The following is a 13,051-nucleotide window of genomic DNA, read 5'->3' on the forward strand; positions in this document are numbered from 1 at the left end:
CCTGCGCCGCTGCGCATCCGGGCGTGTCCGCCCGCCCCCCGGCCGCCCGGGCTGCGAGCCATTGGCGGTTCCCGGGGGAGGATCGTGGGCTGCGGCTGGGGGTGAAAAGTTCTCCGCAGGCCCCACCAAAATACTTGTTGATGTTCTTTCTTTCTTTTTAATCGTGGTCTCACAGGGATACAATCCAAGGGCTGGCTTAGCGGCGTCGGAGAGGGCTGCGGGCAGGATGTTTGGGACTTTTCAAGAAAGGGAACAATGCCCCTGGCGCGTGGTGCATGGTGTGGCCAGATCTGACCCAGCTGACTTTTTAGACGAAATAGAATCTTTTGGTAATTTGCAGTAACTCTTAGAACATGCGGCTCGGAGTGCATCTCCTTACCATGCATTTCCCTCCTTCCCTTTTGTTCCTCATGTCTGTGCCTTCTTGATGTTGCCTCTGCAGTAATAAGCCTGAAAGCTCATGTCGAGATAAACAGAGGGGAAATAGTGTGCTCGTGAATCCGTCAAGTTTTTCGTCTTTGTGACACTTTATGGAAAGGCCTTCAAATGTGTTCTAGCCTTGACATTGCTTAGGGTCCTTTTTTTTTTTGTAGTTTGGGGAGCATGCTTGCTTTGTGTTTTATGCACCTGTAGAAACCATTATCAACAGAATGATTGCTTTTTTTCTCTCCAGTGACAGATTTTTTTAAATTTTTAAAAAATTTATTTTTACATATTTTACTCCAGATTTACAGTTCTTTAACAAATGACAACACAACATTTTTCCTGTCACCAACCTTTCTGTGAACATAGATATAAAAAAAAAAAATAGGGAACGCTTCACAGATTTGTGTGTTATCCTTGCACAGGGCCATGCTGATCTTTGTATTGTTCCAATTTTAGTATAAGTGCTGCTGAAGCCAGCACTGTGAGCCTAATTTTTGAAGTTTCCGTGATATTACATTACATGGGTATGTCACAAATAACCATTATGCTAATGTGCCTTTTAAGAACATGTGCACAACTATCAGTAAACATCCATAACCATATATATACATATATATATACATATATATATATACATATCTGTCCACATCACTACAAAGGTGTAAATAGGATGTAAATAACAAATAGCAGTGCCAGGCACTGTTTTAAATGCTCCACACACATTATTTCCCCAGTGACAGATTTTAATGAGCCATATCATTCTACACTAGTGGCATGAACTGGCTGAGAAAAATAGGTTTAACCTAATGTAAAGTTATTGTGTTCATTGTTTCATCATTACACAGCTCAGTAAACTTGTCACTAAAATCTAGGCTAATAATGTTCATTGCCAGGCATACAGTATAAACTATGCCTTAACCATGGCGGTATTGCAGTTGGGGCTGCTGAACTCAAAGGCTCTGAGGAGGCTCAAAGGCTCTGGGGAGGTTGAACGCCACCTGTGCTTCTGGGGAGAAAGATGGGCAGACTTCTCCTGTGTAATTTTACAGCCTCTGAAAATTAAGTTGCCGCTTGACAGCAATGAGTCTTTCAGAGTTTTAACCATGTCTTTGCAAATTGAGACTGCAATTTATAGGAGAACCAAGAATTAGTCACACAAATGGATTGGACCAAATGCTGTGCCTGCCATAATGTTGTTCTGTGCAGTAGAGTTGGAACCAACTCATAGCTGACACTCCAGGGGGTTTTCTGAAGCAGTCAATCACAGGATAGATGTCCATCCCTCTCTCAGGGATCAGCTGGTGGATTCCAACCCAGCTTCTCTTAGCACTAGGATGCCAGAGCTCCGTTGGCTACATAGTAACAGTCAGTCCATACTTTGTATATCATGAGTGAATACACTAACCATTCTTTATCTTACTGAAGCAGGAACAATAGTTCCTAAAGACTTTGAAGAAGAGATTTTATAAGGCATTTATTGCACTGACTTACTTTCAAGTTTTATGTAGAGCTAAATGCAGTGTCCAGGAAATTAAAAGCCTAATTGCATTAGGAAAGTCTGCTGTCAGAGACCTCTCCAAAGTACTGAAGAACAATGATGTCAGTCTGGAGACTAAGATGCACCTGATCCAGGCCATAGTCTTCACAATTGCTTGCTATGTGTCAGAAAGCTGGACAATGACTAGTGATAATAGAGAACTGATGCCTTTGAGCTGTGGTGCTGGAGAAGAGTGGTGAAGAACAAACAGGTTCATTCTGGAGAGGGTTAAACCAGACTGCTCCTTGGAGGCAAGGATTCTGAGGCTTTGTCTGACATACTTTGGGCATATTGCAAGAAGGGACCTGTCCTTGAAGAGGGACATCATGCTTCGAAGGGTGGAGGGACAGAAAGAGAGGAAGACAGACCATCGATGAGATGGATTGATACAGTGACTGAGTGATGAGGGTAGATGTGTCAGAGACAGTAAAGTTGACAGAATAGAGATTTCAGGGCTGTTGTACATAGGGTCTCTATGAGTCACAAGTGACTCGACAGCACATAACAACAAACAGTATTATGAGTGAATACACACACACACACACCATTCTTACTGAAGCAGAAATAGTTCCTGAAGACTTTGAGGAAGAGATTTTTATAAGGCATTTATTATTTGCTTTGACTTACTACTTCAAGTTTTATGTACAGCTAAATGCTATTTTAACCAGAACACACAAAATTGAGTTGTAGTTGAGTGCATTTTTTTTCTGTGTATAAAAATACATAAAACACCATTCACACTGATTTAACAAGTTGTGCACATGTAGTTCTTTGGTAAAGGTTACATAACATCACAGTTCTCACCATTGTCACTATCTCTGCCTTTGTTGTTTCATTAGCATGTGAATTTAGAAAAAAAAGTTCTCTTGTATTTTAGAACTATTGTTTTCATTTTCATCCCATATGGGTGATTCTTCAATAGAGGGGAGTGCTCAAAGCAGATATCATCATTGAGCTTCATTGTTTCATTTAAAGATGACTTTGTGGCATCATGGTTCCTCTTGAAGATTCCAAAGTTGTTTGCAGGCAATAGATGGAAAGTCAGTCTCTCCATTCTCAGTGTGTCCAGTAAGATTGGTTTTCACACAGAATTTGAAGTTTCATCCCACAATTTCCCTCCTTTTCATGAAGATCCATCTATTAGGTCCTGGTCAGAATGTTTGGTCATAGTAGCTGGGCATCATAAATTTATTCTTGTCTCAAGGAAGCAGTTAGCTCAAGAAAGCATTTCCTTTTCTCATTCAATGGTTCAACCTGCAAACATTTCTTTTTCTCATTCTTGAATCTCATTTCTTTGTTGCTCCAGGATGGACAGTCACAAGCATTTAAGAGCTCAGGTACTGCTCACTAAACTAAGAGGAAGAGCTCAGGTACTGCTCACTAAACTAAGAGGAAGAGCAGATGCCTAAAATAATACTAGGCCTTTTGACTGGCCCACAATCCCACCACTACCACCATTACTACAAACCTTTGAACCAAGAAAACTAATTTCATGAGGTGTTTATTTATACCTAAGTAGAACCAACACCTGCACTATTTCCTTTTTTTTTTAATTAAATGTATCATTTTATTTGCCATTTTTAACCTACTTTAATTTTTTTCCCCCTAAGGTACAGTTTAGGGTTACCAGTTGCCCTAGACAAACTATAGTATACTTAAAAACCAAAATAAACTTGTTGCCAGTTCCAACTAATAATGACCATCTGTCACGTTTCTGATACTGTCAGTCTTTATGTGAGAAGACTTTTGCTTGTGGAGCACCTAGTAGATTTGAACCAGTGTCCTTTCTGTTAACAGCACTCCTTCTTTTCTTTATAATATTGTTATTGGTTTGCATACAGTAATTCATATACGTTGTGTTTCATTGCATGTATGTTTTGTGTTTTGTTTTGGTTTTGAGGTTGAAAGAAAAGATAGATTAATAGAAAAGATACATCCCAAATAACTGGAGGAGCCTCTCCAGAAGTAGGGTTGGAAATGGATACATTGTTTTTTTTTTTTTTTGATACATTGTGTTTTACGCAGTCTTTCCATTTACATTGTGTTTTGTACATGTACGTTGTGTGTTACATGACCTATCATACACATTGTATTTTATATTATTGTAATCATTGAACTATTCCAATTATCACTGTTTTTTCAAGTCCCCATTGAATCTTTCCTATTCCTTCACTCCCCTATCCCTCCTCTAGTCTCTGCTAGCCTAGTCTTTTCTCTCCCTGCCTTTTTCTGCCTCCATCTCCCTTTCACCTTCTGCCAAATGAACATTTATGAGCATCTTGCTCAGTTATCCTTCTGTTTTTACAATAAATACAGTATTTGTCCTGATAAGATTGAGTTACTTCACTCACCATAATGTTCTCTAGACTCTCTCATGTTATCTATTACTTTATGAAATTGTTGTTCCTTAGTGAACAGCATGATTCTTGATGCACCAAGCTACCTGGGCTTTTCCCATCATCACAGACAAACGTTTGGTATTCTCATGAGATTTCTACTCTCCCTCTCATCCACGGTAGCCAATAGTAACAATTGATTTTGATATATTTTAGCTATTCTTGTCATTTCTATAATTCACTTATTCCATTCGGCACATTTTTCTTAAAGGCTGAGTAATATTCCATAGTATGTGTTGATCCATTGATCAGCTGAGGGGTACTTGAATTATTTCTATTGTCTTGTTACTATGAGTTGTGCTGCAGTGGACCCTGGGGACCATATGTCTTATTTTATATTCACTTTTTTATCTTTGAAGTATATATCTGTTGTTGTTCCTGTGTACCATCAAGTTGGAACCAACTCATAGCTGACTCTTAGGCCAGTTTTCAGAGGCATTAAATTACACAGGAGGTGATTGCCTGTCTTCCACAGAGCAGCTGGTGGATTTGGACCGTGCATCTTTTTATTGGTAGCTCAGTTCCTTACCACTAACTAAGCCACCAGAGCATATTTCCCCCTGGTTAGACCAATCTGTAATTGAGGTACAGCCTAAATATGAATCATTAAGGACTTTTAAAATGTTATTTCCCATAGTATATGCTACTGTGCAGAATTTAAGTTAGTAGTTCTTTTTTTGTCATTTTTACATTTTGAACCATTTAACAAATACAGTAAACTCCATAAGCTCTCTTCATTAGAAGAGTGCTTACTAACAGTGACTTTGGCAGTGGGGGAAGGTGTGTCAGAGAATGGTGAGATTGACTTAAGATAGGTCAGGGTTCAGAGCTAATGTTCATAAGGTCACTGTGAGTTGTAGTCAACTTGATGGCACATAATAGCACTACAACAACAATTGCCTAGTGGTAAGGAACACTCCTGTTATCCCAAAGGCACATAGTTTAAATCCACCAGGTGTTCCACTATAGAAAGATGGACATTCAGCTCTGTGTTACTGCCTCAGAAAACCCGCTTGAGGGTCAGCTGTGGGTTGGTTCAGGCTCAGTGGTAAACAACAACAGTGCCTGAGACACAGTAAGATCTGTGCAAGTCTGTATTTGGGAAGCGTTGATTTTATTTATTTTTTTTTTAAAATTTTTTTTAGAAAGTTACTTTTCAGTGGATAAAAAGCCCAACTTTTTGCTTTGTGATGTTTTGGGGCCTTGATTTTTCTCACTTGTAAAATGAAGCTACTGCTTGTCATTTTGGAGTTTTGTTTTTTTAAGCTGGAAGAATTTCCCCGCCCCTACCCCACCCCGGTTAAAAACAAAACTTAGGTAGAACTTTCAAAGTTACTGTGGTTAAAATGCTGTAAAGCAATCAAAGTTGCAAATATATTTGGCCTTCTGAAAGTGATGAGAACCTACATAGAACTGGGGAAACTTCTTGCTAAGCTCTTTTTGGTAGTTCTTATTTATGTCCGTCTCTCTGCAAGTTGAATTCTTCTGTTCTGATCTGTGTGATGGAGAGGCCACCTTCTCCAGTCCCTTGGAGAGAGTGAGTCGGTATCTTTTCTAACAATGAGTACCAAGTCTGATGTAAAGTCTAAAGTCCCCACTCTGATGTAATCAACTGAAGACCTGGGATAGGGAGTAGGCTGCATTGCATAGAATGTCAACCAGGAGCCCTGGCTTAATTCCTTAGTGGGGGGAGGGGAAGGAAGAGGAGAAATCTGTTGACTACAGAAGATGTGTCCAGATTCTTCCGTCCCACCTCTTGCTCCTTTCAGGTGGGCCTGACGCAGCACCACAGAATCCAGGTGTCCTCTGGAACAAGATTTGAAATCTGGATTTTATCTACGAACTCTGCAATTACTGGATTATATTGTAAAGGCTTAATTATCTGAACACATAATTGCCTCATTTATTCAGTGTTTTATTTGTTTTTGTGTACATGTTTTCTCAATTGAATAATAACATATTCATTGTTTAAAAGTTGACAAGAAAATTATAAACTTTAGAAAATGTTACCCAAGGGAAGAAGAGTGTGACATTAGAATCAGAGGAAGACTCAGCAGCAGTGTGTGATAGCAGGTGTTAACACAGCCTTACTTGCTGAGTGAGGAGGACCTGAGATGCTTGCTAGAGAAGATCCAGGACTTCATCCTCCAATAGAGATTACATCTTAACAGCAGGAAGAGGGAAATCCTCTCCACTGGGTTGATAAGTAACATCATGAAAGAAGGAGAGAAGATTGAAGTTGTCAACAATTCCATCTTGCTTGGATCCACAATCACCACCCTTGGCACAAGTTGTCAAGAAATAGAAAGGTGTATTGCATTGGGTAAATCTCCTGTTAAGGACCTCACTAAGGTGTTAAGGAGCAATGATTTCAGTTTAAAGACTAAGTTGTATCTGATTGAAGCCATGGTCTTTTCAGTTACTTGTTATGTGTCTGAAAGTTGGTCAGTTACTAAGGGTGAAAGAAGAGTCAATGCTTTTGAGTTGTGATATTGTAAAAGTGCTAAATATCTTATGGACTGCTAAAAGAACAAATAAATATGTCTTGGAAAAATGCAACTAAGGTGCTTTTTGGAGACAAGGATGGTGACACTTTATCTCACATATTGTGGGCATGCTGTCAGGAGGGTCACACAGTGACTGTAACAACAGGCTCAAATATATCAGAGATGGTGAAGATGGTACATAGTAGGGCAAGATTCAGTCAACTTGATGGCACCTAACAACAACAATTAATAGTTAGGGAGCTCTGGTGGCCTCTTGATAAAAAGCTGCACTTCAGTCCCAAAGGCAAATGGTTCAATTCCATCAGCTACCTACCCCACAAGAGAAGGATGAGCAGTCTCCTCCTGTGCGCTCAGCTGCCTCTGAAATCCACTGAGGGTCAGTTCCAACTCGATGCACAACAGTGCCCTAATGGGAATGGACTTGTGCTCCTGACCCAAAGGCAGACAGTTTGAACCACTCATTTTTCCATGGAAGAAAGGTGAGCAGTCTCCTCCACTGTGATCTGTAGCCTCTGAAAAACCACTGTACAGTCAGCTATGAGTTGGTTCTGACTTGACAATTGTGTGCTTGAGTTTTTGATTAGCAGTTGCCATTCTGGTTAATGCTTTTTTTAAAAAAAAATTGTGTATCAAGGATTAATTTGTTTATTGGCAACAGAAACCTTCTCAAACTTAGGTAAGGAGTGATTGATTGCAAAGATTCCAGGCAGTCTTCTGGAAGTCAATTGCATGAAACAAAAATGAACCTCAAAGGATTTGGAAAGCCCCAGACTTTTGCCTTTGTCTCCTTGTTTGGGCCTATGTGGTCTTTTTTTCTGCTTCTCTTTGCTGATCTGTGCTGTTCTCTACACTGATGATGGCTTCCTTTGTAAGAGTCTTAAATTTCAGTTCTCTCCTAACTTTTCACTTGACTTTGCATTACTGTGGTAGTGATTTTAGCCCAACACTCCTCTTGCATAGCCAGGATGAAGCTTCATGCAAATACTGAAGTATCTCATTCTCTCATGCACACCACTCTTGTTGAGTCTGCTGTATTCTGGAGACTGGAACAGCAGTGGTTATTTAGGTTCATAGAAAAGGGAGCACTTAGTTCCAAAGCCTGGACTTGGCAGCAGTCCCCTATGTGTCCTGTAGGAATATACTTTTACTAATAGACATTTAAAAAAAAAACACAAAAAAAAACCACCCTACATTATTAAAGGTGTTGTAAATATATTTTTATTGACCTTAATTTGATTCTTTTCCTAAATATCCTTTGAAAAACAACATACGGGGTTATTTGCTACCTGTATACATGTGTTGAAGATGTTTTACCCCTTGTGAACTCTGAGTGCTTTGTGTTGTGATGCACTACTGTGAAGTCAGTCCTACCTACAGGGCACCCCTAATATAATGGAAGGATGAGCTGCTGGGTCCGTCCTATTTATTAGAGACAACAGTGATTCAGTGTTAGAATTCCCACCCTCCGTGTGGGAGACCCAGGTTCACTTCCTCAGTGCAGATGAGTTTTGATGAAGGTAGATTTGGAAGAAAGTGTTTCATAGCAGATTGATGCTTCTTATAATTCAGAGGTCCCCACATATAACCAGAATTTTGGCTCATGATGACCCCTTGTGTGTTGGTGTCTTTTAAAAAGCAGATTAACAATCTTTCTACCAACACACCTTGGTCAGCAACAATATGTTAACCACTTGCATCACCTAGGGACTCCATGAGCCCCTTAAGCAGTAGATTTTATAAGAATTGAGGCATCACTGAAGGATTTTTTTTTCTTTTAAAAACTATGGCCTATCAAAAAAAAAACACAAAAAAAACTATGGCCTATCAAAGTATCATATGTCATACTTTGAGCAAGCTGTCAGGGAATGGCAGTCCATGCAAGAATACCTCATATTGGGAATAGTGAGGATCAGCAGAAGAGAGGAAGACCCTTCGTGAGATGGACTGACATAGTTACTGCCACAGGGGGCGTAAGCGTGGCAGAGATTGGGAGGATGTTGCAGGATTGGGTAAGCTTTGGATCTGCTGTTCACAATGTCATGAGGCATAGTCAGCAGCACCTAACAACCTAACATAACCTATCAATTGCTTAGAATTGCAGTCTAGTAGCATTTAAGAGAAGGAACTCTGTCTCAGGTCTAATTTATTAGACCTCAGGGTTTATTCCTAGTAGTGGAATAGCTGGGTCACACAGAGTTTCTATCTTCAACTTTTTGAGGCAACGCCAAACTGTCATCCAGAGTTTTGTACCATTTTACAATCTCACCAATCATCTATGAGAATTCCCACCTCTCCACATCCTCTGTTATTTGCTGCCCTACTAAACGTTGCCACTGTTTGGGGTGAGATGGTATCTCATTGTGGTTTTGATTTGCATCTCTCATTTATTGCCAGTGATTTTCAGCATTTTTTCATGTGTCTGTTCTGAATGTCTTCTTTTGTGCATTTTTTAAGGGGTTATCAGTCTATTTTTCTTTTAGAAGCCTAGGAATAAATGGAGATTTGTTTTGTTTTGTTTTTAAGTTTAATTTTATATATTTTTATTTCCCTTCATTCATTGTTGCACTCTTTCCTCCCTGCCCATGCTTCCCCCCAAGTTTGCTTTTCTCTTTGAAAAGTAAAAACAAAATTCTTTGTTATACACTCCTCCCCCTTCCAGTCCATATCACTACAAAGCTTTCATTCTGTATTCTTGTGACAACAATACCTAATCATACATTCCTCCTAAACAGTTCTCTCCCTCATCTGTTTCAATGCAGTATACATTATTTATCCCCTCTTAGTTTCCCCCAACTCTGATGTCAGTCCCACTTTACAACAGTGGCGCTATGCAGTATTTGTCCTTTTGTGACTGAGATGTTTCACTTCGCATCATGTCCTCCAGGGTCACCCATTTTTTATAATATTTCATGAGATCCTTGTTTTGAGATAAATGGAGATTAGTACACCAGTGTTCATAGCACCACTATTCACCATCTCAAGAACATGGAAACAGCCCAGATGTCTAGCCACAACTGAATGGATTGAGAAATTGTGGTACATTCACACAGTGGAATACTGAATAATATGCAACACTCAGGAGCAATGATCTCACAAAATACTGCATAATTTTGGAGAGACTGAACAGCATTATGCTAAGTGAACTAAATCAGTCTCAAAAGGACAAATACTAGGGGAGCTCTGGTGGCCTAGTGGCAAGAAGCTGCAACTACAATCCCAGAGGTGCACGGTTCGAATCCACCAGATGCTCTGCCGGGGAAGGAGGGGCCATCTCCTCCTGTACCAGTCAGATCTGATTTGACGGTACACGCACACAAAAATAAGAAAAAAAAAAGGACAAATACTGCATAAGATCATTATTAAAAAAATAGGATAACTAGTAAGATATATAAGAAAACTCAAGGGGGGCAAGGGGTGGGTGCAGAGGGGTGAGGATAGGAAGAGGTGAAACCACAGGGTTGCATAGTCTTTTTTAGGTGTGTGGGGGGAAGTAAATGGGAAGGATCAGGAAAAAGACAGGGTAATGATGGGCTTAGTCTAATGGTGATTAATTTTATAAAACATAATGCATGAAAATAATTGCATGAAATACATGTGAATGAAGAAGAGTGTGAAACACAATGTATACAAACTTGTTAAGCAAATCAATTTTTAAAAAATGTAAGAGAAAAAAAAAAGAGAGAAGGAACTCTGGTGACCTAGTGATAAAGAGCTGCTGTGTTGCCAACCCAAAGGAATGAGTTTCAAATTCACCAGCGAGTAGCTTGACATAGTTTTCCGAGGGTGAAAGCCTTGGTGGCCTTTCAGACCTTACCCAATAAATAAATTAACTGCCGTCAAGTTGATTCCAACTCATGGTTGAATTACATAGCAACCCCTTGCGGCAGAGTAGAACTGCCCGTCAGGTTTCCACAACTGCAAACCCTTACACATTGCCTTGTCTTTCTTCACGAATTTGCGTGTCATCCTTGCGCAGGGGCCATGCTAATCTTCTCTGTATCATTCCAATTTTAGTATATGTGCTGCCGAAGCGAGCACTGCCTTGTCTTTCTAATGCAGAGTGGCTAGTGGGCTCAAACCTCTCCAGGCTTTTGGTGAGCATTCAAATTCCTTAACCCCAGCACTATCAGGACTCCTTTCCTGAACTTGTTTGTTCATTGCCATTTAGTTGGTACTGCCTCATAGCTGATCCACCTTCCAGCCAGTTTTTAGAGGCTACAAATTGCACAGGTGATTGCCCATCTTTATGTAGAAAGTCTGGTGTTTTGAACTACTTTTGGCTTGGTAGTGCAACTCCTTATCCGTTAGGCTCTCAGAATTCCCCTTTTTGACCCTTAGGCCTCCAGACTCGACAAAGACAAAGGTGTTGACTCCTACCTCTCTGATCAGACCAAATTGACATTTTGTTGTGTGCTGTCGAGTCAACTGCGAATCATAGTTGACCCTATGTACAATAGCTCTGAAGCTTGCCCTATCCTGAGTTAGTCTCACTGTCTCTGACTTGCCTAATGTCTTTACTCCAGTAACTGTGTCAGTCCGGGGTCTTCCTCTCCTGTGTTGTCCTACCACTCTTCCAAGCATAATGTCCTCCTCCAAGGATTGGTCACTCCTGGCCATGTGTCCAAAATATGTGAGACAGAGCTTCAAAATTCTTGCCTCCAAGGATTTGGTATATAGAACAAACAAATCTGTGATGAAGATGTGCAGCGAGAGTGCACCTTAGAAACAGGGGTGACAAGACTTTAGCTAGGTACTATCAGGAAGGATTAGTCTCTGGAGACAGCATCATACTTGTTAAAGGACAGAGTCAAGAAGAAAATAATTGACACCACTCCTTCAGCAGCAGCCAGAAACAGCAGCAGCAGGTGTGAGGATGGAGCTGGACATTCATTCTTTTATACATTCTTGTTATAGGACAGTAGTGACTGGACATCACCTAACAACATAATTTAACTTAGATCTAAAGTAAGCTGTAACCAGAAACCAAAGCCCAGCCTGATTTTGCAGCATCAGACAACTTTTCCTCTTCTGTAAAGAATGAAACCACCTTGTAGGTAAACCTTTTTCTTTGATAACATGCATATAGAAAAGTGAGCAAATCCCAAGTACAGTTTGGTGAGTTTTCACAAAGTGGGCATACTCATGCAGTTGCTGCATACATCAAGAAACTATTACCACTGCCCCAGACATTTCCCTCTAGACTCCTGTAGACACACCACTCATTTCCTGTTCCTACAAAGGAGAACTACTTCTCCATAATAGCCGTAATGGATCCTGGAATCTTAGGTGAGCACAAATTAATTCTCTGCATTTCTAAGTTGAATCACAGGCAACCTGACGTCATTGGAAGTCACACACTTTTTCTTTTCCTTTACCTTTTTTCCCCTTTACCTTTTTTGCCTCATTAACTTATTTCAGGGTTCAGTTTTGATGTTACCAACTCTTACTGCAGTTTTATTTGCTACAGCAGTGTACCTTAGCTCTTCTGCAGTGAAACCTCAGTCATCCTTATCATTCTTTTTACTTCTGGCCTTTGTTACCTTGTGTTTTGCTTCTCTGGCTAGTTGCCCTTGGTCCACAGATAAGCATTCCTAAACTCTTTTGCCTCAATTTATCAAGGTTTTTATTTCCTCTAGCCTTTCCAAGCTAGAATTCTTACCTTTCCAGTTCAGACCACCTTATCACAATAAAATATGACTTCTGTTTCTTGTCACATGCTGAATATACAGGAGGAACTGGCTCCAGTATTTTAGTATGCTCTTTGGGAAGGCACTAAGCTTTTCTGCTTCAGCTCCTCTTGTATAAAGAGAATAGGACCAACTTCACAGAGTTGTTGTAAGAGTTAAATGAACTAGGTGAGCCACCAGGGTAATGGCTCACCCATAGCAAGCACTTAGCAACTCCTGACCATGTATGGATGTGTGGTGGACATATGATTGGTGGATTTTGTAAATTGTGGATTCACAGTTTACATAGAACATGCAAGATTAAGAGCCTGAGGTGTTGCTTTGTGAATTTGGTAGCTTTAAAAGTTTACTCCAAGGGAGCTCTGGTGACCTATTGGCAAGAAGCTACACTGCAGTCCCAGAGGTACGCTGTTCGAATCCACCAGATGCTCTGCTGGAGAAGGAGGGGCAATCTCCTCCTGTACCAGTCAGATTTTATTTGATGGTACACACACACAC

The 13,051-nt window shown here is 40.3% G+C and overlaps 1 protein-coding gene across 1 annotated transcript in view; it reads left to right on the plus strand.

Moving 5' to 3' along the window:
* DENND6A (DENN/MADD domain containing 6A) overlaps nt 1-13,051 on the plus strand; it is a 56,817-nt gene that overhangs the window by 490 nt on the left and 43,276 nt on the right. The window lies entirely within an intron of this gene.

This window comes from Elephantulus edwardii, unplaced genomic scaffold (genome assembly GCF_000299155.1).
Source record: "Elephantulus edwardii isolate Elephantulus edwardi_28Jun2011 unplaced genomic scaffold, EleEdw1.0 scaffold00113, whole genome shotgun sequence".
Classification (NCBI taxonomy): Eukaryota; Metazoa; Chordata; class Mammalia; order Macroscelidea; family Macroscelididae; genus Elephantulus; species Elephantulus edwardii.